Source organism: Ananas comosus, unplaced genomic scaffold (genome assembly GCF_001540865.1).
Source record: "Ananas comosus cultivar F153 unplaced genomic scaffold, ASM154086v1, whole genome shotgun sequence".
Lineage (NCBI taxonomy): Eukaryota > Viridiplantae > Streptophyta > Magnoliopsida > Poales > Bromeliaceae > Ananas > Ananas comosus.
This window is the reverse complement of record NW_017891900.1, coordinates 3,352-11,197: the sequence shown is the minus strand read 5'-3', so window position 1 is coordinate 11,197 and position 7,846 is coordinate 3,352. Positions and strand designations below refer to the sequence as shown.

The following is a 7,846-nucleotide window of genomic DNA, read 5'->3' as shown; positions in this document are numbered from 1 at the left end:
TAATAAATAAAAATTAATATAATTATATATGTATATAATTATATATATGTATAATTATAAAATAAAATTTTAAAAAATTATATTATTTGTTTGCATATAAATTATAATAATGCAACAAATAAAATTCTAAAGTTAAAAAATTATTAACATTTAACAAATTTATTTTTCATCATTTTCTAAATATACAAATTAAACAAAAAATATATTAAAGCTTACCTAATCAAATTTGATCATATTTTAGACATACAATCAAAATAAAAAATTTAATTATTTTCACAATTGAATATATTTGGATGAAATGAAGAGGTAACCCTACCACATTAATCCATTCTTGTCTTTTTTTCACTTCACCGAAATTGACTTCGCCCCATGGGAGGGCGAAGTCAAGTTTCTTATTTTGGGTGAACTGAACTTTCGGGCGTAATAAACTTACGGTGAACCAAACAGCGGAAGTGGTTAGTTTTCACCGAAAATCACTTTCCCCGTCCCACTTCCACCCCACTTCCGTCGAAACAAACAGGCCATGTGTCACGCCCCGGATAGCACTTTTCCCGGGCACGCTAATAGATCCGCCGTATACAAGAAATTTTTCCTGTATACGAAGCAATCACAGTATCTGTAAACAAACAATGCTACAAACAGTAGCGTAGAGCTGTAAAGAACTAAGCAGGTAGAACCAAAAAGAAAGCATCTCAAATGTATACATACTATACAAAGTACAAACCACTCGCTCCAGCGAGTTCAGTATCAGTATGTACATAATATCGAAAAATAAAACTCTACTACCTGCAACTGGGGATCCTCTAGCACGGCGACTAGTCAGGTAGGGCTCTAGCTCGCGACACCCTTCCCTCGATCGGTCTCAGAAGCTGCAGCCGCCGGAACAGAAGGCTCTGCAAAACACAGGGAGCAACTGGGCGTGAGAACTACTGTAAAAACAAGTAGTCCTCAGTGGGTACCGCCCTCAACATCATCGGCTTACCCACTAAAACTACAGTAGGAAACATGGCTGGAAAGTAAAGCTGGAAAGAAATCTACAGCTATATGCCACTACACTATCCTACTGTATCTAATATGCACTTGACCCAATCGCATTTCAAACTGATTCACCACAAATCTCATTTGAGCTGTCCAAACGGACCCACTCTGCCTGTAATCAGTTATGCCGTACACCACCCCGCAAGTGGCCGGCGCATAACTATTTAACAGAAACTGCGACACCGATCGCACTGAAACATCATTCCGGAATGGCTCTCGTGGGCGCGACCCAACGAGATTACTGTCAATCTCAGGCTGCCCTCACAGGCTAAGTCAAGCAATAGGTCTCACTGAACCACTAACCACTATCCACGTGCCCTCGGCACAATCAAATCTCAAAATGATCAAATCTGGGTCCACCGTCAACCACGACGGCACCCACTAGTCCAGAACAGTCTAAACATGACTATAAAATAAACTCGGCATCCCAGCACGAGTGTAACAGTAAACTAAACTACCTGGGGTACTCACAACCCGAATACAACAACTGTATAAAAATACAACGGCCCCTAAGGCTAAATCAGGTAATTCCACATATGCCAGGTTCCGAACGCTGGTTTTCTCCTATGTTTTATCCAAGTCCCATATGTATGATTAATAACAACTAATAACATGCTCCCAATTCAGTTTATATGTCTAAAACATACCTACTCATGAATTTGAGCTAAACAATAACAACTTGTAATATTAACGATACATGTCGATGAACAATATTATAGGAGTAGGATTCCGATAATAAACCCACCTCAAAAGCTAATCCAGAACAGTGAAAAGTCGATAGGAGAAGAACTTTCCATGCTCGCTCGGCCTCCAACGGCACTACCACGACGCACACACGCTCCAACAGATCGCCGGCGCGAAGTTGACGTCGCTCCAAGCTCAACTGTGGCCTCCACGAGCTCTCCACTTCAATCTAGAGAGAGAGAGGAATTGCAAAACATCAATATCCCTCACTGTCTCTCATAGCTAAATAGGCCACAAGATAATGATGGATGGGGGTGCACGTGGCATCCAAAACCACCCCCATGCATCATCAACCGACTAAGTAAATAAATAAAAAAAAATAAAATAAAATAAGGATACTACATCCTCCCCCACTAAAAAAAAAAGTTTCGTCCTCGAAACTTAAAACATACCTCAACACGGAGAATCAAACAGATCGGGATACGACTCCCTCATCACCGTCTCGGGCTCCCAAGTCGCTTCCCGCTCCTCGTGATGGCTCCACTGCACTTTCACGTACGGGATGATCCGGCTGCGCAATTCTTTCGTCTCACGAGCAAGAATCCGCACCGGTCGCTCCTCGTATCTCAGGTCCTCACCAATCTCGAGTGGAGTGAAGTCAATCACGTGAGAAGAATCGAAAACATATCTCCTCAGCGCCGAGACGTGGAGCACATCATGAATCCCAGCAAGTCGGGGTGGTAAAGCAATCCTGTACGCTACTGGTCCAACTCGCTCCAATACCTCGAAAGGGCCTACAAAACGTGGACTGAGCTTCCCACGTACTCCAAATCGGCGAATCCCTCTGGATGGCGAGACTTTAATGAATACATGATCTCCAACCTGGAACTCCAAGTCTCGTCTCCTAGTATCGGCATAGCTCCTCTGTCGGCTCTGGGCTGTCAGAAGGTGTCGTCGAACAACTCTCACCTTCTCCTCAGCCTCTAGCAACAACTCAGGCCCAAGTGTCCTCCTCTCACCCACATCACTCCAAAATAACGGGGATCGACACTTGCGTCCATACAACGCTTCAAACGGAGCCATCTGAATGCTTGTTTGATAGCTGTTGTTGTACGCAAACTCTGCTAGCCTCAAGTGTCGATACCACCCTCCTCCAAAGTCCAGGACGCATGCTCTCAGCATGTCCTCTAGAGTCTGAATGGTCCGCTCTGACTGACCATCCGTCTGTGGGTGAAATGCTGTGCTGAAATATAACTGAGTCCCCAAAGCTGTCTGTAAACTCCTCCAGAAATGAGACACGAACCTCGGGTCTCGGTCTGATATAATCGATGCTGGCACACCATGTAGCCTGACAATCTCATCCAGATAAAGCTGTGCGAGTCTCTCACTGGACCAGGTGGTCTGAACTGGTAGGAAGTGGGCAGACTTGGTCAGTCTGTCCACTATCACCCAAATCGCATCATAACCACCCTGTGCTCTAGGCAATCCAACAACAAAATCCATCATGATCTTCTCCCACTTCCACTCGGGCACTGGCAGACTCTGAAGCTTGCCAGCAGGTACCTGATGCTCGGCCTTCACCTGTTGGCAAGTCAAACACTGAGCCACGAATCTACCAATGTCTCTCTTCAATCCATGCCACCAGAACTGTGCCTTTAAATCCTTATACATCTTTGTTCCACCAGGGTGAACCGTGTAAGGAGAACAATGCGCCTCTCTCAAAATATCTGCTCGAATATCTGAATCCACTGGCACACACAGTCGGTCCCTGTACCGTAGTACTCCTGAACTGTCCAAAGTAAAACCCTCAGCCTGCCCCTTGTCTAGCTGCTCTCTAATCCTTAACAAGTACGGATCTCCACTCTGTTTCTCTCGGATCCTATCCAACAGAGTGGGCTGCAAAACTAGAGATGTCAGCCTCGCCGTAGACCCAGGGGGTACTATCTCAAGTCCCAGCCGCTGCAGCTCCTCGAGTAAGGGTCTCTGCTCAGTGATAATCAAACTCAGGCTCTGCACTGACTTCCTGCTCAACGCATCTGCCACTACATTCGCCTTGCCGGGGTGATACTGAATACTAATGTCATAATCCTTCAGTAACTCCAACCACCGGCGCTGCCTCAGGTTCAGCTCCCTCTGAGTGAACAGATACTTGAGACTTTTATGATCGGTGAAAACCTCGCAGTGCTCGCCGTACAAGTAATGCCGCCACAACTTCAAAGCAAAAACCACCGCGGCAAGCTCCAAGTCATGCGTAGGGTAATTCTTCTCATAATCCTTTAACTGCCGCGAAGCATAAGCAATTACCCTACCATGCTGCATCAGCACACAACCAAGTCCACTGTGCGATGCATCACTATAGATCACGAATCCTTCGCCCATCACAGGAAGGGCAAGGATAGGAGCTGACATTAACCTCAGTCTCAACTCGTCAAAGCTCCTCTGACAGTCGTCACTCCAAACAAATCGAATCCCCTTCCGCGTCAAGCAAGTGAGGGGTGTGGAAAGCTTCGCAAAGCCTTCCACAAACTGACGGTAATATCCTGCCAGTCCCAGGAAACTCCGTACCTCAGTCACCGTCGTCGGTCTCGGCCAATCTCGAATCGCCTCAATCTTCTTCGGGTCCACTGCTACGCCCTCAGCTGAAATCACGTGGCCCAAGAAAGCAACCTCCCGTAACCAGAACTCGCACTTCTTTAACTTGGCATACAGCTTCTTCTCTCGCAGAAGCTGTAGCACAATCCTCAAGTGCTCCTCATGCTCGGCATCGCTCCGGGAGTATATCAAGATGTCGTCGATGAAGACTACCACAAATCTATCCAAGAACGGCTTGAACACTCTGTTCATCAAATCCATGAATGCGGCAGGGGCATTCGTCAATCCAAAAGGCATCACTGTGAACTCATAATGCCCGTACCGAGTCCGAAAAGCCGTCTTGGGAACATCCTCGGCCCTCACCCTCAACTGGTGGTAACCGGACTGGAGATCAATCTTCGAGAAGACATAAGATCTCTGCAGCTGATCAAACAAATCATCAATGCGCGGCAAGGGATACTTATTCTTGATGGTCACTTTATTCAGCTCCCGGTAATCCACACACAGCCTAAGTGAACCATCCTTCTTCTTCACAAACAACACCGGCGCTCCCCAAGGCGACACACTGGGTCTCACATACCCCTTATCCATAAGATCCTGAAGCTGCGCCTTTAGCTCTCTCAGCTCCGTCGGTGCCATCCGATAAGGCACCTTCGAAATTGGTGCAGTTCCAGGAACTACATCAATCACGAACTCAATCTCCCTCTCAGGCGGCATCGTCGTCAACTCAGGGGGAAATACATCCGAAAACTCGCAGATTACAGGGATATCCTCAAGTCCCGGCGCCGTCGTAGGTAGCTCTACTACCGTCGCCAAAAACGCGATGCATCCCCTGCTCATCAGCTGTCGAGCCCTCGCCGAAGATATCCAAGTAGCGAACAATGTACTCCTGCATCCTCTAAAAGTAAACTCCTCCTGGCCTGGCTCACGGAACGTCACTGTCCTCCATTCACAATCAATCGTAGCAAAGTACCGGGCCAACCAATCCATACCGAGCACCACATCGAAGTCCTGCAGCTGCCCTAAAACCAATAGGTCTGCGGGCAGGATCCACGAATCCAACTGCACCGGACACGACCAACAACACTCTGCAACCTGTAATACATGATCGGGGATATGCACCTCTCGTGCCTGTGACAAAGCTCCTAACGCTAGACCATGCAACAATGCAAATGCTCGGCTAACAAAGGAATGAGATGCACCTGTATCAAAAAGGGTACGAGCTCTAATGCCAGAGATCAAAACAATACCTGCCACCACTCGGTCGGCTGCTGAAGAGTCCTCCACCTGAGCTGCATATACTCTGCCACTCGGAGCCTGCTGTCGCCGCTCACCCTGACGCGGCGCAGATGCCCTGTCCTCCCGGCGGTAACTCTGCGGTGCTCCAGAAAACTGCTGAGATCCGAATGCTGCTGAAGCAGTCGATGGCGCTGGTGATGCCGCTCGGGGGCAAGCAGACCTCATATGCCCCGGCTGTCCACATCCAAAACATCGGCCCTCACGCTGCTCACACTGCCGGGCCCAGTGCGGTCCTCCACAAATCACACATGGTGGTAATCCCTGTGACTGCCTCTACTGCTGTGATCCCCCAGAACGCTGACGCCCCGAGAACCCACGACCCTGAGAACGTGATCGTGGAGGTCTCGGCGGACGCCGGCTGCTCGACTGTCCACCATCATCTGGAGCCGGGCGCTTCCTCTCCTGACTCTGTCCCGCTGCCTGAGTCCTCTCTCGGATGGATGCATCACCTCGCTCAATCCACAGTGCCTGCTCCATGGACGCATCCAGGGTCCTCAACCTCTGCGCCTGCACGAGCCTGAAAATCTCCGGTCGCAAACCCTGCTCGAAGAGGTACACCCTGTGTGCCTCGTCTCTAGCCACAAAAGGCACACAGTTCAGGAGTCGAGTAAACTCCCGAATGTACTCTTGTACCGACCGATCCCCCTGCTGGATCCTCTTCAAATCCTCCTCGAGTTTCTGTTTCACACTGTTGGGAAAATACATCCCATACAGCATTCCACAGAACTCGTCCCACCTCATCTGCAAAGCTACCAATCCGTAGTCTCGCCTCACCCTCTTCCACCAGGCGTGAGCGTCGCCAACCAAACAGTGAACTCCATAAGATACCTGCTCTCTCTCAGGAACATATAAATCCTCAAAAAGCTTCTCCATCGCACTAACCCAACCCTCAACGACCCACTCCTCTGAACATCGGCCATCAAAGGTCGGCGGATCGAAACGGCGAAAACGAGCAAGCCTCTCTGTCATCCGCTCCTGCTCAGCCTCGGTCATCTGGACTGGTCCTCTAAGAGGTGCAACTGGCGCTACTGGAACTGCCGCTGGTGGGGGTACAGCTGTGGCTCGTGCTGCGGCTGGAGTCGTGGGAGGTGGAACCGTCTGCTCGGGTACTCCGGGTGCTGCACTCTGTGGTGGGGCTATCCTCTCACATAGCCTCTCCAACAACTCCCCCTGCCGCCTCGTCACCTCTGTTAGGGCGGCTAACTGTGCAGTCAAATCCGGGGATGCACTCGCCTCCGGTCGAACACTCTGCTCCTGTCGGGCACTCAGCTCCGCCTGCTCAGGCATCTCAGAAGGTCCCACACGATCATGTGCCAACTGTGCCCGGTCCTACGTTGGCGGTCGACCTCGACGACGATACATAGCTGCAAAAAGAAAAGCAGGGTCAGATAAATATAAGCACCCTCGACCCAATCAACGAAAGTCTGGAAGGCAGCCCCTGTTTTCCTCCAAAATTATGTCGTCTGCAGCCAACATAATTTCTCAGGCCCGAACAGGTACTCCTTCAATCACTCACCCCACTCTCGGAGGAGTTAGAACACTAATCATTGACTTTCGCAATAAATTACGCCTCTCCCGTTTTGTCCTCCTAATGTTGCCAAACTTAGGTTTTCAAAGTCCCAACGACCTATAGCTAAGCTCTGATACCAAATTAATCTGTCACGCCCCGGATAGCACTTTTCCCGGCACGCTAATAGATCCGCCGTATACAAGAAATTTTTTCTGTATACGAAGCAATCACAGTATCTGTAAACAAATAATGCTACAAACAGTAGCGTAGAGCTGTAAAGAACTAAGCAGGTAGAACCAAAAAGAAAGCATCTCAAATGTACACATACTATACAAAGTACAAACCACTCGCTCCAGCGAGTTCAGTATCAGTATGTACATAAAATCGAAAAATAAAACTCTACTACCTGCAACTGGGGATCCTCTAGCACGGCGACTAATCAGGTTGGGCTCTAGCTCGCGACACCCTTCCCTCGATCGGTCTCAGAAGCTGCAGCCGCCGGAACAGAAGGCTCTGCAAAACACAGGGAGCAACTGGGCGTGAGAACTACTGTAAAAACAAGTAGTCCTCAGTGGGTACCGCCCTCAACATCATCGGCTTACCCACTAAAACTACAGTAGGAAACAAGGCTGGAAAGTAAAGCTGGAAAGAAATCTACAGCTATATGCCACTACACTATCCTACTGTATCTAATATGCACTTGACCCAATCGCATTTCAAACT

General features: G+C 48.7%; 1 long non-coding RNA gene across 1 annotated transcript; it reads right to left on the bottom strand.

Annotated features, from left to right (window-relative positions):
- Positions 1–672: 672 nt before the first annotated feature.
- On the bottom strand, positions 673–7,619 carry LOC109705203. The gene is made up of 3 exons (XR_002214668.1): positions 7,530–7,619; positions 1,784–1,951; positions 673–893 (listed from the first exon to the last, which is right to left on the bottom strand). It is a non-coding gene; the product is annotated as an uncharacterized LOC109705203 (long non-coding RNA).
- Between the last annotated feature and the right edge of the window lie 227 nt (positions 7,620–7,846).